This window comes from Sinohyriopsis cumingii, chromosome 11 (genome assembly GCF_028554795.1).
Source record: "Sinohyriopsis cumingii isolate HCF-2022 chromosome 11, ASM2855479v2, whole genome shotgun sequence".
In the NCBI taxonomy this organism is placed as follows: domain Eukaryota; kingdom Metazoa; phylum Mollusca; class Bivalvia; order Unionida; family Unionidae; genus Sinohyriopsis; species Sinohyriopsis cumingii.
The window spans coordinates 40,368,902-40,394,561 of record NC_142971.1 but is presented as its reverse complement, the minus strand read 5'-3'; the positions used below and the strand labels follow the sequence as shown (position 1 = coordinate 40,394,561).

The 25,660-nt window shown below is 35.9% G+C and overlaps 1 protein-coding gene across 7 annotated transcripts in view; it reads left to right on the top strand.

Annotated features, from left to right (window-relative positions):
* The window catches only part of LOC149787985 (dystroglycan 1-like), a 215,035-nt gene that overhangs the window by 127,218 nt on the left and 62,157 nt on the right, over positions 1 to 25,660 (top strand). The window contains exon 1 of one of the 7 annotated variants that reach the window (XM_089974263.1): positions 23,706 to 23,962. The exons of 5 other annotated variants lie outside the window; for them this stretch is intronic. The gene's annotated coding sequence lies outside the window, so the exon portion shown is untranslated. Of the gene's footprint in view, positions 1 to 23,705; positions 24,092 to 25,660 lie in introns of those variants that run through there. One more of the 7 variants, XM_089974259.1, reaches the window with a different exon arrangement.

The following is a 25,660-nucleotide window of genomic DNA, read 5'->3' as shown; positions in this document are numbered from 1 at the left end:
GTACCTGTGAAAATGTCTATCAAATGGCACTCTGATACTGAAGTACCTGTGAAAATGTCTATCAAATGGTACTCTGATATAGAAGTACCTGTGAAAATGTCTATCAAACGGTACTCTGATATTGAAGTACCTGTGAAAATGTCTATCAAAGGAATCACATTTAGGTATTGTCAGTCCTTTCATCAGCTTTAGAGACTTGTCAGTGTTACAGCCAGCATCATCTAAAAGTGCTCTGAAATGTATGTGAAGGCAGTAAGCTTCATCACTTGAACACTGAAGGATTGTATGGGTCAGGTCAGTTGCCTTGTGTGGTGTTTTTTTAGTTCAACTGTCATAGTCTGTCTGTTTTCCATCATCCATTATAGGTCTGTCCATTAGCACTAGTTGGTCCTAAATGAAAACAGTGCTGATGTGATGTCCAAATATGAAAACATTGTTATCACTAGTCCTGAATGGATGATTATCTCAACATAGGATTTTATTTTAATAAACAACTTCTTTTGATGTATAATTGGTGCTAATAGTACCATTCAGACACTTTATATGCCTGCCATAATGGCCATCATGAAAATCTTGTTATCACTATTTCTTCAATATTGATGGTCATATTAGTAGGAGGTTTTCACTAAAAGACCAGTCAGTCATCAGTGAAAATGGTACTGATCTGAATTCTAATATGACTGCTACTATGGCCAGCTTAAGGACTCATGGTACTAATTCATTTCCCATATTTAACCTATGCAAACCCCATGATATTAAAAAGTCAATAACTTGAAATTTTTGAGTGCTTATGACCAAACCTATATTTATCAGTATAGATGAAACTTGAATGTCAGCTTCTGTGTAGAGTAAAGTATATGAGCCATGGCATTTTCTGGACCTGCATGTGTTTGAAACATGTGCTTTCAATTACACACTAAAGAGTCAGGTGCTAATTTTAGTAATGAGTGTTCCAAACTCAAGACTTTTAAAGGACTGAAATTCCATCAATAAAACAATGTCTGTATTTTGTTTCACTTACAGCTAGGATAAGCTCTCAAAAGATTCTTTTTCCTACAACATAACTTAACATTGTTAACAAATCCTGGTCAGCCTAACTCATATATGCCCTATTTTAGGTTCACTCATTTCCAGGCTGGTTTCCATTTTTCCATACCATTAGTACCGTGTATCCTTAAAAAAATCATGTTATTCACCTTGATGGCTGGTCATATTGACATTGTGCTTTCACCAAAAGACTTTTTATGATGTCTAGTTGGTAGCAAAGTTTGACAGACATAGTCATCTTGGAGGATACTCCTCACCTCTTGCAAAAAAACAGGTCAAAGTGATCTACTTTTCTAGATCAAGCAAGTGGCAATAATTTTTATTATTATGCTGTTTTGGTGCAGACGAGACATATTTGGAATTTCATGTGCATTCATGTAAGATGAGGTGCAAAAAGCAAAGAATATCAAAATTTTAGAAACAAACTTCTCTAGTTATAACGCTCTGTCCCCATGGCATGATATGGCCATTAAAGTGTTAAATGTGCCATTAAAGTCAAGGGACCAAACCATGACATATGTAGTGACATCAAGGTGTTTTGTGTCCCAGAAATTGAAATAATTTATTGAGGCCTGTCAGGAAAAAATCTTTTTTACATCATTTATATTGAATATGATGAACAGGACAGAGGCCCAACATGGCAGGACTATAAAAATGATGTATTGGCTGGAGTGGATTATTTGACACAGGTAACCTAACACCGAGTATAAAATAGGTAAAATATATAGCACCTCATCATTTAACCCCTTTAATGGAGGAGTCCATTACCAGATAACCAGAAATGGGTTAATTAGTGAGACATGCAGTATATCTCTAGTAACATGAATGGCCCTCTTCTATAACAGTTACTGAGGCCCCAGTCCACTTAGAAACTGACCATTTAAAAGGGGGGGTATTTTGAGCCAGGATGTTGGGGTTTTTATTTTCGTTTACCTCAAGACGTGGGTCTCTTGTTCTTTCTGTTGTGAAATTTTAGTTCTACTGGTCTTATATCAAAAGAGCTTATAGGATTGTCTGTTGTCCATCATCCGTTGGTTATCTCAAACTTGTCATTGCTACTCCTCCTAAACTATATGGAGGATGCTTACATTCCTACCATGGTCTAGGAGGCCCTGAGTGGCATAGTGGTCTAAAACTACATGGAGGATGCTTACATTCCTACCATGGTCTAGGAGGCCCTGAGTGGCATAGTGGTCTAAAACTACATGGAGGATGCTTACATTCCTACCATGGTCTAGGAGGCCCTGAGTGGCATAGTGGTCTAAAACTCTCTCCGTTAACGGATCACTGCCATCTCACCTCTGTCTGCATGGGTTCAAGTCTAGGATTCGGCCAATGTGGGTATGTGAGAAAGCTTGCCAGTAGCTTATCGTGGGTCGGTGGTTCTTCCTGGGGTTTTCCCGGGTTCTTCCTCCACCATTAATACTGGCCGCCATGCATAGCCTATCGTGTGCTGAAAAATGGCATTAAACCCCACAACAACAACAACAACATTGGTCTAGTTGGTCCTGAATGAATACGGTGAGTGTCAAACATCCAATATGGCTGTCACAGTGGCCATGTTGAAAATATTATCACTACCACTACATGGATGGTCAAATCAACATGAGGTTTTAACTAAACGACCTGTTATACTGTCTAGCTGTTAGGACTGGTCGGCCGAGTGTCAGGATAATGTGACTAGGTGGAACATGATGCCCCATGTCTGTGGCATGATGCCCCCCAGTGCTGGAAATTACTATAAACTGCCACACTGCAGACATTGTGCAATATCTACAGCTTTTTGTCTAGTTAATAAATGATATATAACCTGTGGATTTTGATATCAGTAATACCCCAACTGTTGCTGTTGCTCAGTGATGATATATTAAGGATTTTATGTTACCTTCGTCCTTTTTTAAAAATATTTTAAACATTTTAAGATCTTTATGTTTTGATGTTTTATATTGTTCATGTTTACATTTTACGAGTCATGTCAAACTGCAAACAACAAATATCCTGATCTGCCATATCATAATGTGCCTACAGATCAGGGTCTGTGTTGTTTGTTCTACTGATTACTTCTTACAAATTGCACACTGGGATGGCAGATCAGGGTCTGTGCAGTTTGAAGCTTGACTTGACTTATATATAAGGTATCTTTCTAAATTTCTATTCAATTCATTTGTACATTTTTCAATCTCTACCTTTGTGTAGTGTGTTGGATTTTTGATGTAGCATTAACAATAGGAGTCATATCACTATGATGTCTGCAGTGGCCCACTAAACCTACAACTTTGGACACTAAAGCATCTCAAGTGAGTACTGTAATTCTGCCATGGTGAACTTGTTTGCCACCAAGTTGAACAACAGGCTTTCCTTTCATGTTTGCCTAGTCCCTGACCAGAGGGCCTGGGCATTGGACACTTTCAGCCTGAGGTGGAATCATCTTTCTGCTTACGCCTTCCCATCCTTCAGGATGATCCCACAGGTTCTTCACAAAGTCAGATACTCCATGGCTCCACCCACCCCTCTGCGACCACAGTGATCATAGTTCAACAATATTCTCGATCTGCTCCATAGATCATCCCAGGACCTTACCTCATTGAAGGGACCTCCTTTTACAGGGCTCTCCAGATTCTCCACCATTCTGCTTGGATCATCTCAAACAATTAAATGTTTTCAATCAAACTTGTCATTTGCATCATTAAGTTCAAGAAAAGATCAGCATCTACAGTATATAATGCCTTTTGTGTTTGTGTCGTAGAAAATGTGTCAGTCCTAACTGCCCCTCGGTGAATGCAGTGACTGATTTTCTTCTTTTCCTTTTCAAAGAGAAACGATGCATGATTTCTAATATTAAGGGCTATCAAGTAGCACTTTTGAACAGCTGAATTTTCAAAAAGGTCCTGCCATCAGGATGTATTCTCACTAAACAGACCTGATCAGGTATTTTGAATTGCTGAGACCAGTGTCTTGCTCTCTAATGCGTAATGGAATTTCTCTTGTGTATTGTGGTCTCTAAATAAAGCCCCACCCACCCACTCATTAACCTTTGGCTGAAGCTTCCTTTGACATTACCATCAAACAGTTTTCTTTATCACCTTCTTGTCTGCAGGATGAAGGAGCAACCTTTGCCCTATCCTACCAGAAGGGCTGTGTCATGTTTAGGGAGGAATTAAAAGTTAGCTTCTCTCCTTTGCCAACCAGGTTTTTTTAATAGCAAAAAGCCAGCTTTCTTTGGTTGCTCCACATTGATTGTGATTGTGATCAAAAGTCTCAGCCATATCTTTACTGGAGATGACCTAGAGAGACTTTTTTTTGTCCTGTTAGAATTCAACATTTTTTCTTGCCAGCCTCAAAAGAAAAAAGGAAGGGTAGGAAGCATCTTTTTCTCTCCATTAAATGTTCAGCTGATATTTCAGTGTCCACCATTTCTAGGTGGATTGCATTAACAGTCAAGAGTAGATAAGGATCTGTCTTTCATGAAAATCCATGGAGATTCAAGCCATTGCTGCCTTATCCACCTTTCCAACTCATTTATCTTGGAGGATGCAATTAAAGTCACATTTTGGCACTGCCACACTAATTTATGCTGCTCTGTAAATTAATGAAGAGGCAATGGTATGCCCAATATGTGTGGGGTTCTTAGGATGGTCCAATGTTGTGGTTCACCCTAATGGGAGGACAAAAGTTTGTCAGTGGGTGGTTGTATTTTCCTCCCAGAAAAATATTAGCTATGCAATAGCAGCAGATAGGCATTACACCATTAAAGTTAATTGTAAACCCCCCCCCAAAAAAAAAAAAGTTAAAAGACAAAATCAAGCTGCAGAATTTTATTAAGATGGACTGGCACACCAATGTTTTTCATTTCATTGTTTTTCACGGATGTGTTGGCAAATTCATATCTACCTGTCTCAATATAAATTTTAATGCTGGAGCATCTAAATATGGAAAAGTCCAGAGGAATGTAAAGAGGAAATCCTCAGCATAGATTTTCTCAAACTTCAATAATGACTGATATTCTTTATAATAAATATATATTGCTGACTGATTTACATTTTCATATAATTTGGGCATGTACAGTCTTTTTAATGCCTGAAAAGATGAATATGTGGGAAGTAAGTTTTTAATCATGCATACTGTTTTGCTAGATAAAAATTCAAATAATGTTCATGAATTCCTCCACCACATGTCTATCAATTTTATTTTAAGCCATGTGCCTTAGATTTTTCTGATTATCTTTGTCTTGTAAATATTTATTAATATTAATTATTTATTAATATTTATTATTTATTAATATATTTTTTTTTTAGTTTTCAATTTCACCAGTTTTATGATTAGAAGGAATGCAAAATGAAAAGTTAGGCACATTTAAGTTGCTAAATAAAGTATGTAAGAATAAACTGAATGAAGAAAGGAATGAAATAAAAATTATAATGAATGTAAGAAAAGATAGACGAATAGGAGAATTGCACAAATATATGAATTTACATTAATGAGATCAAACAAGAGGATAATTAAGTTCCATAACATTTTGCAAAATGAACTTTATAATTTTGATGAAACCAGAAACTAAAATAAAACATGCAAATTATGACAATGAACAGAGGCTATTACATGTATTTAAGGGGGGTATTTACTATTTTTATTAGAACAAACAATACAATTTTTTATCTTCATAGTCGATAAATCACTAATCTCCCCAAATTGGTCTATTTGTTTTACCTATTAAATCTGGTCAATATTTTATCTTCGAGTCCTGTTTTAAACACATTGATAAGCAGCATAGGTCACAGAGAATGAGCATCACATTGAATCCGTTGTTTTCACATGACGTCATAAAACGTGTGCACTTCCACATCCGCCATGTTGAGTCCCTAGCCCCGCAAACCGGCACCTAATAATATTGTTCTTCCCGCATAATTACTAAGATGCGTCTCATTTTGTGCATAAGAATATAATAATACATCGCATTCTGTTGTTCTTGTCAACCGCACAAGACCGAATGCGTGACTTTTCTACTTGTTTTCTTCAAGTAAAACATTTAAATTTCAACCATCTTTGTTATTCTTTCATAAACACATTAGATCGATCAATAAATAAACGCATACACAAATGGATACACAAACAAGTAAAAGCATGTAATGATTTTCAATTTTCGTGGGCTGTAATCAATAATTTGGTTATCCTTCAAGTTAAAAAGCTAATTGTTAATAAATAATTACATATTTCTAAAAGCATTTCAGGAATACTTCGTTTTGACATTCGACACAAAGTCATGTTCCGTTAGGCACGTGTTTCGTTTGAACACAATGAAGAACACTTCTTTGAACGGTTATCACTTTGATTCAATATCATCCTACATCCATCATTTCCACCACAAATACAATAACTGACCATACTAATTAAATTGGTTTGTCAACTGTCTTTGGCATAAACACTTGTTGACGCAAAAAGAATTGTACATACATGTTTTGGCATAAAACACATGCTATGAAATTTTAATTCGTAACTGATATTGAATCCCTAAAATCATTATGCGGAAATACTCTTTCAAGATGACAAGTTTAGGGATATGATACGAAACACTTCAGAAATGTCAGTATTGTCTGTTTGTAATTTTTTTATTTAAAAAAATGCATTTCTATTTGATAGCAATTTGCATGATTACGGTTCAATTTCACTATTCTGTCTTTCGATATAATCAAGGGAACTTCCAGCTTTATTTGTATAATCATGCTATAGGGCAATTAATTTCAAGTATAATCTATGTATCCTTTTCATGAAGTAAATGTCCTTGTCGACAGTTAAATCAGACTAATATCTTGAATATACATGATGACTAATGTTGACAAAGGTTTGTTAGGGGCTCAAGATGGCGGCGCAAGGTGCACGCGTGTTGCATTGAGGGTAATTGCATACTCAATAGTGACGTCTGTGAAAACAACCCATACACTCGGATTTCTTCTATCTGTCTAAAACCAGTATGGCAGTGCATGCAAGGTTTGTGAGAAAATGACATCAAGTTCTTTTCATAGCAACAAGTTGAATTCATTCCTGCCCAATTAAGGGCCCTGCCATTTTAAAAGAACTTCAGAAGGTGCTTGCCATGTTGCAGATTTTCAGCCAGTGTAAGGGCCCTGCCCTTGAGGCAGATTATAACCTATGTAATAATACCTTTGCAGTTATAATATATTTTAGGGCTTTGCCTCTTTGGCTTTTTTTGTGATCAGAGGATTTAACAGACCAGGGAATGGCATCAGCAGAGTGAGAGGCAGATCTGCTGGTATGACTGATAGGAAACAAATTGTTTATTAATGCCTGGATTAATAGGAGCAATCTTATCAGTGAATTTTTCTGGTCATTTCCTATCAAAGAGAGCTCACATCAACTGGAAAATTCAGCAAGCTGTTAGTAGAGCCAAACCATTTATCACACTGATATGGTCTGTCATCTATTTAGACCATTATACAGCCTATATTGTTTGGTTATGGTGTAGATTGACCTCTTCTAATAGGTCAGTCTACACCAGACTATTTTGTAGACTGGTCCTGTTGTATGTATGTAAAAAAAAGAAGAAAAGGATAACGTGCCTGTCTACACCAGACTATTTTGTAGAATGATCCTGTTGTTTGTCCTATTGTATGTGTTTTTAAAAAAAGGGAGGGGGGGAGGAGAAAAGATAATTCTTCATAACTATTAATGGAGTTAGTCAAGAATTTACATATTTTAGAACAAAAGATAATGCTTACTTGTGGAGGAATAAAAGGTGTTCACATCTTGTGCTCTGTGAGCATGGTCTGACATAATGAATCTTTCATTAGCAGGAAAAACTGCTGTCAGTACTTCAGTCAGGGTTGTAATTCTTGAGGAATAATGAAGTGCACATTGAAACACCCCCCCCCCCCCCAAGAAGTTTGGTACTTAGAGCTAGTGTAGTGTAGATGAGTAAGCCAAACTGCAAAAAAGTTAAGTATGTCTGTATTTCATTAATAGTGACTATAGTCTTTTCCAAAGTGCTACATGTATAGTTCTGTAGTACAATATCCCCCACACATTGGACCAGGAAGATCAATCAATATTTGGTGAAAATAAGGCTTTTAAAATGCCACAAAAAAACCTCCCAATTTTAGGTCCTAATCTCTATTTGTTTTTTATTCAGTCTCCCTACTTGGCTTTTGAAAAATTCATATGTATGCCTTTGACCCCGTTTATGTTATATTTTTTTAAAACACAAAACTAAAATTGATTGATGTTGATCTTAGTTGAACTATATGAGAATTTTAGCCTTTATTATTACCACTCTTTGGAACATGTAAATTATCATGGTTACTTGCGTTGTACAATTAAACGTGCATACCTTTTTAAAAATATGACCTCAATTTGTAGGATCATATGTATCATTGAAAATGAGTAACTCATGAGCGTGTGATTCAATGTAAATGAAACAGCTATTAAGGACTAGCTAAAATGTTAGCTGGAAGAATGCAATTTGGTCGAAACAATGAATAAAGCAAAATCTGCATCTAATATTGTTTGGGAATAAGTATGGATTTAAGTGATGCTATGCATACTTTGCACTGTGTAAGTACTGTACATTATAGTTCAGCATGGTCTCCCTGGTAAATTCGACTGGCCCACGAATTATGAAGTCTATATTTACCTTTATTTAACTTCATGTTGGAGAAATCAGAAAATCTACACATGCAAAAAGATAACAAAATCAATCATAGTATTGTATAACAGTTTAATAATTGTCGGGTTGCCTGAATTTACTCTTTTTTACATGCCTATGTCTTAGGACACAGAAAGAAATTATTTTTTCCTGTCCCAAGATTACAGCCATTACAGTAGTCAACAAAAAGACCTAAAAACAGTCAAGTTTATACATTGGCCAGCGGATAAGCTGACACACATGCTCTTCTAGGCCTTTAATTTTTCCTAAATTTTTCGACTTATACGCAAGTATATATGGTACTTTTCGTCCATATTGTAAAAATGACAAATGTAGAACAGGTGACTAACAATTAACTGACATTCAGTCCAGGAAGACCTCGTGTAAGTTTACACCCCGAATAACAAATATCCATAAAACTTTGTGGCTTTTATTGTTGCTTATTCTGGTAAATGCCTATCATCTCATGTCCACTTAATAGATTACGCACTGTCACCTGTCAAGATCCTTACCAATTCAGGTGTTACTAGTTTAAAATATTGAGAAATATTTCTCAATTCATTGTTTTTGCTGAAGTGTGGGATTAAATCACACATTCATATGCCCAGTATATATCGACATCAGATTTATGCACCAACCCTATTCCCAGCCATAACCAGTGCAAAAAGGAATTATAAATTTGTCTAGTGTGAAAGATTTTCATGTCAGTCGAGTCCACCCTATATAATCTCTGGTCTGCAAAAATATTCATTTGAACTATGATCAGATGCAAGAAACATTCTAAATGGCCTGAAATGGTCCATGGGGTTTGTATTCTCTGTTTCTATATTTAATTTCCAAATAGCATTTTGTTGGGAGCTGAACAGCGTGCTGACTCTTTTTTTTTTTTTTGTTCCAACAACACATATATTGAACTCTATTCAACATCAATTTTGCACTCAAAGTCACTTACTGGTACCATTTTAGTGGCTGAAGTGGTTAGAGCATCTGCCTTTGATGTGGGAGGTAGCAGGTTCGAACCCTGGCTGAGTCATAACAAAGACATACAAAATGGTGGAAGCAGCCGCCTAACTTGATGCTCAGCATTAAGAGTTAATGTTAGGACTGGTTGGCTTGGTGTCCGGATAATGTGACTGGGTGAGATATGATGCTATATGTCTGCTGCATTGTAGTGATGTGACTCAAAAACTGTTAAAGCTACATTAAAAATCCAAATCATGCACACTAAGTGATATTTCCAGTTGCATTTTCCCAGTTTAACAATCTCATCTAACTCAAAACTTAAAAAACTACTGTCATCATTGCTATTATCAGCTGGTATATGCAAAATGAAGTCGTGGTCATCTGAAGATAAACCATGTTGGGAGTTGGCCATTTTGAGTTTCCCAGGTAGCAATTGTGCTTTAACTCGAAGCACTGGGAAAGTTTCTTTGCTAATTGCACAGTAAAACTTTTGACAGATTGTTTCTTCCAGAGTCCAGTGTACCAATTAAATTTAGTTTTGAGGATGATTCATGTCAAAAGCTTAAGTACTTGAATGTGTAAGCAGACTCTTACCTGAAAAATGGCAAATGCTGCAACAAGCACTATAGGACCTCGTTACGCCGGTCATCTTAGTCATAAATGTAACTAATATTGACTTTGTGTTTCCCAGTTAAACAGTTTTTGGGCTTAAGAAACGTATTGCCATTTAAAGAATTAATGCCTATTGAGACAGTTTTATTCCACTGCAATTTTAGAAAAATTAATTAATTTCAAGAAACTGGACAGAGGAGGGTTTGCAATAGATTTAGTAGCAGAGCCATTTATCTTCTGCAAGACTCGTACCAATTATATACAGTTTGCTAGGTTCATACTTACTGAGAAGTGTACTGTTATTGCACTGGAAATACCTATCATGTACACATGTAAATTTTATTCATTTGTATATGCTCACCATATCAGTTTATTATGATTTTTGTGTAGTCCAGATAAAAGCTTGTGAGAGTGACTTTGTCCTTATTTCATACACAATTTTTTTATGTTTCATTACAGTCCGTTCCAAAGTGTGCAAAGATATGCTAATGTTCAGTTGGTAGAGACAGTAAATAATGAAAGATATTTGTTGAATTAATATTTCAAATTGGAAATATATCAGGGTTTTTAAATTTTAGAGAATTTTTCATTTGGAGTAAGCCGTCTGGTTAATGGTTGCTGTATATGCAAGTCTTTTTAACTGTTTTTGTTTTTTAGGATATGATTTTTAAAATAGAACATTAATCTTGGATGAATGAAGTTCTAGCTGGATTCCTTTCCCACTCCTGAACCCCAGGTCCTGTTTTGGAAAGTGGCACATAAACATCTTGTGATTCCACTTTGATCTTATACAATTTTTTTTATGGCATGGAACAGGTGAAATGATAACACATGTAACTCTTGCAATGTAGGAAGTCTGTCTGATGACATTTTAATGTTTTGAAGGAAAATTTATAATATGGGGCAACACCCAATTAATGTTATTGCTTATATCATAGGATATGGGGTTGTACAGAATGGTCTTTGATCCCTAGAAAGAATGGCCATTTGCAAGGCAATGGAAAGCTACCATATGCAATCCCCTGCCAGTACATCAACTTGCACATCCTTGGGTCTTTCAGAAATGAGAAATTCACTTGTTTGTGTTTAATGAAGTTAGCTTGGTTTTTCATTTGTTTGTGAATTTAAATAGGTCATAGATAACCTTAATATGTCTATGATGCATATTGCAGACCAGTCTTTAAGACTGGCACCAGTTGCAAAAAAGTCGGCCTTTTCATATGCCTGGATAAGGCAGGAGTGCCATTCTTGGCCAAGAATAATGGTAATGGGTGGAACTGTTGGGGGAGTGTAGAAAGCAGATTTATCTGGAATGTGGATTCAGGGAGGCTTGGGGAAGTTTTTTGTGATAAATGACATCATTGTGAATGATAAAACAGAGACCAAAATGGAGGAAGAATACTAATAACAAACAAAAAGTTTTGAGGTATGTTTTCAGTGCAGGATTTATATACTGTGCTATTGCTTCCTGCCCCAAAGCTTATCTGATGCTTAGTAATGACAACTATTAATGCAGGGACCTATCCCACAAGCCCTTGAAATGCTATTACTGTATCTTCAAATGCACCCTGAAAGCCGTTCATGACCTCTCTTTTGTGTATAATTATTATAGCTACATAAAGTTAAGTATTAGTTGGTTTAGACCCATGTATGGTTTATTGAAACTTCGTTATATTATCCATGGCAACCAGGGTAGCCTTGGCACATACCCGGGGCAGGCTGTTCCCCCAACCTTAATCCAGCACTGCTATGCTGGATATAGTTGCCATTTAAATTTTCCATAATATATACTGTAATCTTCATATCAGTTTCAAAGATCGCAAATCAGAAGTGATGTTTGGATTTTGACAGTTAACCGTTTATGAGAATTTCCATAGTTCACGTTTTGACAAGTAGCACAACATATATGCATAGCTGTGTTCTATTAAAATTTTGTATGGAGTTCCTTCTCTGACATCATTGCATCACATGACTAGATGTATCATTGACGTTTGGCGAGTCCATTGAATGTCTAAGTCAAGCCACTATATTATGGATTCAGGTGCAGGCGCGCATGGGAAGGTTTGTAAATACATATTTACATTAGCAATAAACTATTGCATGAAAATTTAAAAAACTTTAATTAAAACCCTTAAAGGAATTTGTGCCAAAATGTTGAAAATAAATTTAATAGTGGGCGAATAGCTGGTACACTATTTTCTCCTACAAGCTGACCGTTCCAGTGGTGAAGTGGTTAGAGTGTCCACCTCGGATGCAGGAGGTCGTGTATTCGATCCCTTAGTTGAGTATTACCAAAGACTTTTTAAAAATGGTTCTAACAGTGGTCTTGCTATGCCCTGAGCATTAAGAGATTATTGTTGGGACTGGTTAGCCTGGTATCAAAATAATGTGACTGGGTGGGACATTATGCTACATGTCTGCGGCACAATTACCCAGTGCTGGACACAACTATAAACTGCCACATGGCAGACATCATAGCGATATGACTGACATTTTTTTAAAAGCTACATTAAAATTCCAAATCACACAAACACACATACTCCTCCAAGCCTGGGGCTAGAACGAAAGGGGTAGGGGTACACTTATTGAAGGATTCTTACATAGTTACAAACTTTCCCAAGCTAATATCATATTTTCTGCAAATACATACTAACATCTTTTCCTAATAGGAAGTCTGTCCTAACAAATTGACAAATGTGCAATCTGGCCTCTGACATTATAATAGCGGATTTACCAGGGAAACCATGGTAATAAAATGAGCCCCATATGTAACCCTGAATATAATGTATCGGGCTTTTAAAAAAAAATTATATGTAAGCTTCTTTTGGATGACAATCTAGACATTTAAAACTCTTCACCCACTTCCTTGGCATTTCAGACACCCATTGTCCCAGTTTAGATAAATCTTTGGTTGACCCAATGCTTGCAACTACCAGGTGTTCTGAAAAGTAATGGTGACCTTTCTGGTCTGTTTGTCCAGGTAACAACAAGGACTGAATAGACTGTTAGATCAAAGGGTCAAGATTTATTCTATTTTCCCCACTCCTGCCCTGTAATTATTGTTTTTCAGAGGGGATGACCTGGAAACTCTGAGCGGTGCAAATAATCCTTTGTTACATTGCTATTAAATATTTGTGATTTGGATGTCCAAAGCTGGTCAGTAATTAGTAAGGGGAAGGTAGCATGATTGGACAAGTTAGGTGGAAATTGATAACCTAATGGTATCAACCAAGGAATAATAACAAACAATTCCTGTTGGTCAGTCACATGATGTATTGAGTACTAGGTAAATTAGCCTACTGCAATAACCAGTTAACATTGACAGGTGGGCAGTTAGGTTCTCAACACCCAGATTCAAAATGAGGAAAAGTAGTGAGTGATTCATAGTGAGGCCTAGGCACTTGGAGGTGTTTATTCATAGTTACAGTTTTGTACCTTGTATATACATGTATCTGTCTGCATATACCCAGATTAGCCTTTGCATAATGCACCAGCAGGTCTGGGTCAGTGAAGTTTCTTGGGAGTAATTGGTAGAACGTCAAACATGGACCCTGATCTGCGGGCACATTATGCCACAGCAGATCTGGGTCTGTTTGTTTTGGCAGTTGGACTAAAAAGCAATTGCAGTATATATATGGCACCAAGAAATTCATCCAGTTCTCTACATTCTTTTGTATTAAAAAATGGAAGCAAATGAGAACATACTTGTACCAGACTTCCCAAAGTGCAACTTATCACTAAATTTATGAATACCCAAAACAACATAAATTAATTAAAGTGTCCCGATTGTACTCCAAAAGCCAGACTTTATAAGACAATATGAGCAGTTTCTATAATTAGGTACATTGTTTCAGCTGAAAAAGAGGATTTTTTGTGTGAAAATATAACATAATTAGATTGTACCACACCAGCTTGTTGATGGATATTTAGCAGTTGCCTTGTGTGCTTTGTTTCATCAGTACAGGCAGTGATACACAGTAGAACTGTGTTAATGAAAGTCACTGTTTGTCAAATTGAGACAAAGCCTAGTTCATTGGGGATTTATAAAAGACCTAAATAAAATGACACCTGTCAGCACTATTTGGCCCACATGTTTATCAGCCAAAAAGATGGCACCACTCACCCCTCCCCAACCCCACCAGTCTTCTATATCTGGCTGAAGAACAACTGTCCCCACCTCCCTGTCACTGTCCTATTCAATATCTGAAGTCAGCTTGTCCAGGACAAGCGTACTGGAAATTGAAATGCCATAGGAATATTTGATCTCGCCCTAAACATAATATCCCAACTTGGGATTTAGTAAAATAGTAAGATAAATTAAAATATAGTAGTTTTTAAGGAAATCATGTTATATTTATATAAACTTTTGTTCTACTTTTGTCAGACCGCTCCAGTGGCCTAGTGGTGAGAGCATCTGCCTCAGATGCGGGAGGTCGTGGCTTCGATCCCTGGTTGAGTCATACCAAAGACTTAGAAAAATGGTACTAACAGCTGCCTCGCTTGGCACTCAGCATTAAGAGGTTAGTGTTAGGACTGGTCGGCCTGGTGTCAGGATAACGTGACTGGGTGGGACATCATGCTACATGTCTGCTACATTATGTCCCAGTGCTAGGCATCACTAAACTGCCACACTGCAGACATCTTAGTGATATGACTGAATATTTTTTTAAAGCTCTGTTAAAATCCAAACCATACACACATACTCTACTTTTGTCTTTCTTTGCACTTTAAAACCATATGCGAGTAAGTTATAAGAAACATATATGTAAAAAAAAATAAAACATGTAGATCAGGGGTGCACAGCCTTTTTTGGCCAAGGGCCAGATTGCATTTTCAAAGACCGTTCGAAGGCTGCAAACACGACGCTACATGTTCTATACAACAGTGACTTGGTAAACAAAATTAACGTTAATAAACATAATAAACCACTGCTTGACATGAAGGTTTTATATAATTTTCTTTTTAGTAACCCAGTGGATTTCTAATTTCTTAAATATATTTGCTATTCATTGGCCAGATTTCTGTGTTGTATTAATTTGCCCTGCAAACCAGACAGACACCATTGCAGGCCGAATCCATCCCATGGGCTGGGGCTTGTGCACCCATGATGTAGATAGATACATATATTAGAAAAGGGTTATAAAGGAGATGTAGTTACAAGAGCAAAGTCAGACACATTTATAGACAGATTGAAAAGAGTTTGGAAATAGATTTTTAACAGAAATAGAAAATGAAGCTAGGCTGTTTGTAATGATTGGTTGATACTTAAATGAAGCGACCATGAATGTTTATTTCATCCATTTACTTAACAATCACCATCCAGACACCACCTTGAAATTGGCAACATATGTCAAAATATTTGACAAACCAACTTTTTATTTGAGAACACTTATTTTTGTCTATTTAATTGTTTGCCAGGCACTATGTATGTATTGGTCTCTTGTAATCATTATGTGAACAACAGATCATAAATGCCACTTCTGGGTGCTACATTTTCGTAGCATCAGTCACACTTTAAATTAAATCCTCCTGGTTAATCATTAGAGATCAGTGTCTCTTATTTCCAAACACTCCCATAAAAAATCTCCAAAGCTGTATTATTAACACATTAACCTCTAGCGACAACCTTACGGGGCAGGAGGTAGTAGCCTACTGCCGAGCTCTGTAGCGTCATGGTCATGCATGATACACTAAAGTGGGTGGTATTATAGAAAGGTAGACAGATGTAGCTCTACAATGATACCAAATAATCTGGAATATCTAGTTGCACTACAAAATACAAATAGAAAAACCTCATTTTTTGGACCCGACTTTTTTTAACGCAAAATTCGCCCGTGGTCGGAATCCCATTTTGTGTCCGGATTTTAGACTTTTTCATCTCAGATCTAAGGCAAACTGGTATGAACTGCAAACAGACAGATGAGCCTTTGCAAAAAGTAGGATAAGATGGGCATTTGGAATAAAGAGTGGTCTCCATACAAAAATAATGGCTCCGTTTAGCAACAAAAAAAAAAAGTCCAACTTTTACCCTTCTGCTCATGCGCGAGTCAAATAGCCAACGAAAAATGATGTTTCTAACACAACTAGGCAGTATGTTTTTGAAAGATGACCGGGGATTTGGTGTTATCGAGTCTATTCAGAAATAGCTTTCAAAATGCGTTTCCTACTCGGTTAATGTGTTAACAATTAATATCTATTCACCATAAAATAGGTGACATTTATCAAACAGTCTTTGAAAGCTGCTGGTTTTGATTCGGCAATCAGAACAACTGCTAGAGCTAACTTGAGGCCTGAAAGGCAGTGAATCCTGTATACATGGAGATATTACAATTTAAATGTAACTGATGTATTAAAAGATAAATATCAGCAAACTAGTAAATATTCAGATCTTTATCTGTTGGTAAAATATCCTGCATATGAAATAAAATTTCTTGTATCTTATATCATGTCTCAGTTTTTTAGACTTGCCCGCAGACAAGTGCCCTGTAAATTTGAACTTGCCCAAACTAAATTTGAGCTTTTCCCAAGAGTTGGACATCAGTGAATTTGTAAATGCACTGTCTGATACTTTTATTGAACCTCTTCCCACCAACAGTACATCAGTCTGGACTATAATGCTGTCATCAGGTACCAAGACACCATTGGTTATTGGAGACCTTGAAAACATGTTTTGTAATTAAAGCCACTTATCCATATTTACTTGTGTTTGTTTATACCCCACCCCAGCCCTTTACCCAGATACAATACATGAAAATTGCTTATGAAGTTGCACTGATATTTCAATATAAATGAAACAACTTCCATCCATTTTGACATAAATTTTATACAATCATACAGAGGGCAAGCTGTACATGACTCTTTATAATGTTTGTTTTTTTGTTTGTTGGGGGTTTTTTTTGGGGGGGGGTATGGCTGTATTGAATGTACAAGTAAAAATTTTGTGTACATAATACTGGTTTATTTCCTTTCATTGTGAGTTTTGTTGGCAAGGGTAACTAAAGTGTACAAATGTTTCTTGTATGTAATTCTGAGTAACAATAGTAACAATGTGATGAATTTACCCAGCTAGCTGTCAACCATCTGGTGTGATGTTGATGATCAAAATGGTGGTCAAGGAGGAGGCAGTCATTAATTGGAGGCTTGTAATTGAAGTTACAGCTTCTTCTATATTGATTTTACTGCATTTGCTGGTTTTTATCCATGAATATCGATGTCATTTGCTTGATCAAAGTTCATTACCAATACATACTGTGTGAAATCCTATAGCAAAACCATTGATCAACCAGGAGACAAAAGAAGTGAAACCATGCTTGTGCCATGTGTAACCACTTTCATCAGCAGATCAGTTTTGGATCCAGCTGGTGCAAGTATATACAGTAATATCAATAATTTCATTCATTTCTGAAAATTTATTACACAGTACCTTCGCTGTACATATGCAGTTTATGTTGGATTTCTGAATTCAATTTATTTATTGTTTTAAATTACACTGCATTTATACTCCATTTTTTTTTATTTGAAAATTATCAACAGCATGTCTTGATGGCCTTTTAATTGATAGGTATTTTTGTTTCATCTTTCAAATATAATTGCCTCCCCAAAATTATAAATATGTTATTAATATTGGCCTGTGGTAATGCTGCTTTACATTCTGACAAGAAATGTTAATAAAAAAATTCCAGTAGTTGAAACTGATTCATATTATGTTACCATTCTATTCTTGAACTTTTTTATGCCCAACACACTCCTGCCCTGCAGTTTAATTAGTAAAATGTTTCTTTCTTAACCAAACAGTAAGTTTGTATTGGAGCCTTTGAGCTTTGTGAAAGCTAATGCTTGTGTGACATGCACTGTAATCATTGGTAATGTACAAGTATACTTAACAACCCCATCCAGTTTATGCTAGAAAAATATGGTCTCAGCAGTCATATATATATATAACCCACCTTATGCTAGAAAAATATGGTCTCAGCAGTCATATATATATAACCCACCTTTTGCTAGAAAAATATGGTCTCAGCAGTCATATATATATAACCCACCTTTAGACCTTCAGGCAAAGTGCATTATGCAGTGACCTGGACAGGTCATCTGTCCATTCACCTTTCTTCTTTTCCTGCACTTTAACTTCAGTTCTGTGGCACCTGTCTTTTGCCAGGCTTTTCAGTTAAGTTCATCCAGATGTCTATCAACATTGAGGTAAAAAATTCAAAGGTCACGGTCACTTTGGAAGAAGAAAATTGTTTCTTCATAATTACTTTATTTCTCCACCATCTACAGTTAGCAAGCTCTTTTAATGGCTTGCACTTGGAAAAGAAAGAAGAAGCCTTTAGATTTGGGGTTCAAAAGGTCACTGTGACTGATAAAAGACAAAGGGTTTCTGCTGACTGAATGAAGGATAATGGGTTTTGCATAACAGCTTTTGTTCAGGAGTACATGCATGTTCCTTGACCAGGCTGTATTGATGCTTGCATTTTGGGTATTAAAGAAACCTCTATATTCCTTGTCAAAATCTAAAAGATCCTAATCTGGATAAATCCAAAACTATTTCTACACAGTAAGTGTAGTTCAAGACTGAATATGCACATACAGTATAAAAGACTATTAAACACTGGATGGGCATATACAGTACAGAAGACTATTAAACACTGGATGCACATACAGTACAGAGGACTATTAAACACTGGATGGGCATACAGTACAGAGGACTATTAAACACTGGATGGGCATACAGTATAGAGGACTATTAAACACTGGATGGGCATACAGTATAGAGGACTATTAAACACTGGATGGGCATACAGTACAGAAGACTATTAAACACTGGATGGGCATACAGTACAGAGGACTATTAAACACTGGATGGGCATACAGTACAGAAGACTGTTAAACACTGGATGCACATACAGTACAGAGGACTATTAAACACTGGATGGGCATACAGTACAGAGGACTATTAAACACTGGATGGGCATACAGTACAGAAGACTATTAAACACTGGATGCACATACAGTACAGAGGACTATTAAACACTGGATGGGCATACAGTACAGAGGACTATTAAACACTGGATGGGCATTCAGTGTGCTGTTCATTGTATTCTTGTTATTAACAAATAATAGACTTCTACAGTTGTTTAAGATTAGTAGCATACTGATGGGGGGGGGGGGGTGCAGATGGTGCAGTTACCCAGGTGCCAGAGGTCTTGGGGACACAAAACCCCTTTGGGCCATCATCATCACCTCAGGTGCCATTTACACATAGTACATCACAGTTTAAGATGTGTATTAAACATTTTTTGGCATGAACAGATTTACTTTAACAGTGGTATGGTTTTAAACTTACTTTGTACATGTAGTGTATTTTGTGGATCCAGACTAGTATGATGCTAAAAACATGACAGTACATATGTTGGCAGCTGTTAAAGTACACATGGTTTATGCATCACTAGTTTGCATAGTCATTGCCAATTGAAGTAGGATGGTGGGGTAGAGGTCTTCAAAACTTGTGGTCAGGTCTTCATTTGTGGTTTACAGAGGAAGCTCATTTCCTATAGTTAACCCACAACTGTGTACTCCTTAAACCAAGACACAAAGAAATGTTACCTTTAGGTGTGTATCATTTACTGTAGCATTTATTATATTATAGCCCATCTAGATAATACTGCATTGGATGAAAAGAAATGCTGTGTAATTCTTGAAGGGATTGAGTATCTCAGGAGGTTTTCCTCACATGTTTATGCATGGAAGCACTTTCATGGGTTTTCTATATAAAACATAGAGACAGTGTACAGAAGCACTTTCATAGGTTTTATATATGAAACATACAGTGACAGTATATGGAAGCACTTTCTTAAGATATTGTTCAGTGTCATTGGTTCCATGAACAAGACAGTATCTGAAAGAAGAAAAACTGTACTACAACATCTCGAGTTCTAAAACATCTACAAGTTCTCTAACATCTACAGTTATCAAAATTTGTGAATGACTTGCACTTGAGGTTAAGAAAAACCTCAGGGTTAAGAGGTCAAAGGAAAGTTCTACTGACTGAAAAAAATACATTGAGTTATCCATCATCTCTAATGGTACCAAACTTTGTGAATAGCTTGCACTTAAAGTAGGAAACAACCATATTGATTTTGGGGTTGAAAGGCAAGGTCACTGTGACTTGAAAGGGTAACAGTAGTTTTTGTACAATGACATTAGTTCTGCATGATATACCTAGATCAGACTTTGTGGATGACTTAGCATGCATTTGAGGTAAGGAAAATCCTTTTAATCTGGGAATCAAAAGGTTAAAAGCCAAGGCCTTTGTGAGTGAGAATAAAAATGGCTTCTGCATAGTAACGTTAGTCTGCACATGGTGGATACCATATATACTCACTTATAAGTCAATTCAGACTGCAAACAGCAACAATCCAGATCTGCCATAGCATAATGCACCTTCAGATCAGGGTCTAGGTTGTTTGTTGTACTGATTACTCCTAACAAACTGCACAGATGCAGATCTCCCAGCACATTATGCAACTACAGAATTGGGTCTGTGCAGTTTGCAGTTAGTCTTGGTTTATAAGCAGGTATATGTGGTATTCAAGAGTTTTTTTTGGCGATATTGGCTATATTCAAGTTCAAAGGTCATATCAAGGTCAAGATTAAGTCCTTGGACGTTTTCAGTATTTACTAAGGGATTATAAAACAATTTTAAAAAATTCTTTATGAACTTTCATTGTATATGTTATAATCAACTAACAGAATTTAATTTTAGCAAAATGATTTTCTAAACCTTTCCTTTTTTATTTTGCTATTTGGTGTGACGGTAATCTTTTGTTCACTCCACCACAATTTTCTGAACACTGAACACTGACCTAGAAGTGAAACAAAGAAAATAATGTACGGTCTTCCTTTTTTCTGTGCATCATATACAAATCTTGTCTTTGTCATAATTGATGAGCTGATCTAATTGCCATTTGGTGCCATGGTTCTGTTTTTTTTTCCCATCATATTCTCTAGTACTTGTTTATTAACAGGGCTTTATCTGAACATATTTACAACACTGACATGGTAAGAAGTAAGTCGTCTCATCTCGGATAAAATATAATAGCAGTTTTGCTTACTAGAATTAAACCAATCAAAGGGACTTGGATGGATAAATGGTCTAAAGTACTTTCCTTTAGCGATCACTGCCATCTCACCTCTGTCCATGTGGCTTCAAATCTCGGGCTTGGCCAATGTTGGTATGTGAGAAAGCTTGCCAGTAGCTTTCTGTGGGTCACTGCTTCTTTGGGGGGGGGGGTCTGGGTTCTTCCTCCATTTATACTGTGACATGTATAGCCTACAATGTGCTAAAATGGCATTAAACCCAAAACAGCAACAAACAAGTTAATCCCAAAACAACAACAGCCATCAGGTTACTTTCATATCAATAAACAGCTAAATGCAAAGATGAACAGTAACAAGCCTCTTGATTGGTTCATATTAACAAGTTAGCAAAATCTATAAACAAGAACAAGTACTACCTGTTGCCTGATGTTTACCAATACCCTGTTATTTTTTTTATTTTTTTGCAGGATCATAGTAATATATAAAAAAAATTGAAGACACATTAGATATAGCCTTTGGCTGTTTGGAGCACTTGGCAAATATAAACTGGACAAGCACAGTTTGAGTTTTAATTGATAGGTGGCCTCTCGCATTGTCTTAGTGAAAGGGCAAGTACAAATTTGACCTTATAAACCTTCATCCCAAAGTATGCTATATGCATTGTTTGTTTAAAAGAATTATGCTGGAAAGCAGGTATGACTGTGTCAAATTTTGATTCAATTTTTCTGTGGTTGTTATTTTCATTTAAGTCATTATGGGTATTTAGTTGCTACTGACAGAGCATGGAAGAAAATATACTGAAAAAATAATAGTAACCAAAATTAGTCCTCAGAAATTACCAATGCTTACAAAATTCCTGATTAGTATCACAGCCAATCACGATGCAGTTTTCATACTTTGAACTTGAATGCAAATATCATGCCTTAAACCTGCTTCAATAATACAAGGTCTGGATCTTTACTCATAATTCTTGATTTGCAGTTATGTCATTATATCATTGTGAAACATCAAGCCATTAAATAGCTATTCACTGGAGGACCTACAGAAAAGTTAATCAGGAATAACATCTTAAGAAGAATAAACTTGAAATCCTGCATGATTTTGAAAATCCTTCAAGGTACGTTGATGGGTTGGTAGATGAATATTATAAAGGATTTAATTTTGCAAGAAATAATTATTCTGTGCCAGACAGTTAACCTTGAGTGAGAAGAATGGTGCAGCAGTTACATGACACTCGCGCGGGTACCAGTGCTTTGCTCACAGGGTTAAATAGGTTTTTTATTTGGCAAAGAACACTAATCTACTAGCAGATATATATATATATATATATATATATATATATATATATATATATATATATATATATATATATATATATATATATATATATATATAGTACATTGCAAAACAGTTTCAGTGTTGTATTTTCTGGCAATTACAGAAGCCTTGTAAACACATCCAGTTAATTCTTACGCATTTGTGTGAATGACATTGTCCTGTGAACTACACAGTGATGTTAATATTGATAAATATATATGCTGTTAATGGCACATCAGCACATTAATGACTACTTAGTGGCATGGCAATGCAAGTAGAGTGTCTTGCCAAGAGACACCATGACAGAATTCGTGGAAGTCCTGCAGTTCGGAGAGTTACCTTGAGAAGTCCTTGAAATTAGGAAGCTGGTTTGATCCTTAAAAAGTCTTTTATTGTTAACAAAATAATTAGACACTCCATGAATTTTGTTCCCTAAAATCAGAGAAGTTGAAAAGATCTAAAACTTGATATGTCATTTTTTTCCTCTCAAAATTTCTTCTCACAATCATCAGGTTAGCCTTGGTTCTGTGGGGGGGGGTGTGAGCACTGATATTGCTCATTATTGCAGTTAAACCGAATATTGCATGCAATAAAGAATATAATCTGTAGTGTTTTCAACAGTGATTTTACCTTGTACACACTCATCATGCATACCAAATGGTAAATATTATTTAGTGGTATATATACATGTCTGTATTAGTTATGTGTTTTGTGGCAACATTTGATCATTAAATTTGGTATTTATTTCAATGCACTAGATTAATTCACTGTACAAAATTGAAATATTTCATACAGTATTTGACCCTTTGCAACTGTTAAGAGATATAAAAAAACTGTTTTTGGAAACACATTAACCATGCAGCTAAAAGTAATTTTTCCCCCAGAAGTAGGAATTCTACTACAGCAACAGCAAACTTGTAGTAGTAAGCACACTGTGGCAATAATCAGGGAGGGTAGGTTTTTATCTCAGTCTGTATTGCAGCAAATTTCTTATCTACTCCAATGTCACACCAAAAAATTGGCAGTAAATGTGAGAGCAGTCAGTCAGAGCCAATGTTATATGAAGACTCATCACTTTCCCCCAAGGTGCAGGCAAGACTAGCAGTTTATTGTGGAGGTTTGGAATTTGCACAATTTGCTTTTTCAATCCCAACCTCCCCATCTTGATGGGTTGCCATTACACAACTGCTATTTCCTTTTTTGACTGGGACCCTGTTGATGTAGAAGAGTGGCTTTGATTGGAGCAAGTCTGATGCAAGGACCAGAGTAAGAGCACATGTAATGACATTACTAAAGTGGCACAGACAATTTCAGACAGTCTCATTGTTTTCTGAATTAATATTGGATTGATTATATTTGGAATTTTTCTGGGCCATTATTTTTTAAAGGAGAAAGGTAGGTTAGATTTATTTATATTTCAAGGAGGGGATACTGTATTTTATAGGAGGGAGACAATGTCAGGGTTAATTAGAAAGAAGAATATGTTTCAACAAATGCTATGTGTTTGATTGGGTCAGAACTGGCAGTAATGTTATGTTCTTGGCACTTGGCCCAAACTACATTATGGGAAGGGTATAAAAAATTCACCTACATAACAAGTATAGTAAATATTTAGCATAACTCTAATGCTTTGAAGTCAGACTATTGAAACCACACAAACAATGTTATAATTTAAAAATCACGGAAAAGATTAAGCTTTCTAAAAATGTTTGATTCTTTCCTTAACATTTCCTTGACCATCAGTAAATTATTTCAGAAGTTAGCTTCCATGCTAATCATTCAGTTAATGAATATTTTTATTAGAACTACTGTATAATAGATAGACTAAATGAATTGGGTTTGCATTCAATGAAAAAGTTTTGTCGTTTTTAACATTAATAATACTGAGGACTAATCTTTACTTCCAGTTTCTATTTTATGAGATTAAAAATTTAAAAGAATGTGATTTTTTAAAATGTATAACAGTCTATTTGTGTTAGCAAATTAATTAAAAGTTGAATGGTTCCTCATTTTTTTTTACTAGAATTTTTCATTCTAGAACTTCAGAGCAGTTCCAACTCAGTTTAATTGAAACTTGTTATTACAGTATAAAACATTTCATTAGCAACTACCACATGGTACACAAGTACTTTGTATAGTCTGTCTGCATACCTATTTTATTTGAATTTTAGTATTAGAAATTGCATCTTTTAGACAAATTTGCCCCCAAAATTATTGTGTAATTTTTTTACAATTAATTTTAAATTAGTCTTCGCCACTGAAAATACTCTAACTTAGCAGAAGCTTTCATTTCATCAGTTTTTAATTTGGATATTTTGGGATCTTTTTCATATCTTGACTGACATTTTGAGCTTTTATTTTCAGCATAATCTTCTAAAGCTAGAAAGAAAGTGTAATGGGAAGTCAGGGTAACACACAAAAGATCATTATGCAATAATCCCTTGCTCAACCTATTAGTAATGCATTAGTGGGCACCACAATGGCTAGCCACTGACCAGTGACTACTTAGGAGATAAAAGTAACCTCCTGGGATGAGGGATAGTTTAAATCTACTGCAATGAAAGTTCTTTATGGTCCTTGCATGTCATTTCTGAGGGTATAGGATTAAGGTGTGGCAGTCCTAAGGATAGGAAGGCCCATATAAATGAAGTTTTGTGATAATCACAATAACAAGGAAATAAGGTTTTTGTGCATAGTGTGCTTCAGTCAGGAAGGCAGGTCAATTAAGGTTATGATTTGTAAAGACTGCTAATTGGTAAAGAAAAGGTAACTTGTGAATCTATGCTTGTAATGTAGCTACAATACAGGAAATTGCTAAAATATACTATTTAAGCTATACAATCCATACATCTTGACATCTTTTACTTTAGTACAAACTATATCAGTAGTTCTTTTTTTGAGAAAATTATTATTGTGAAAGAGAATAGACCATGACAGTAGTTGCTGGTTTCAAGGTTTATCAGT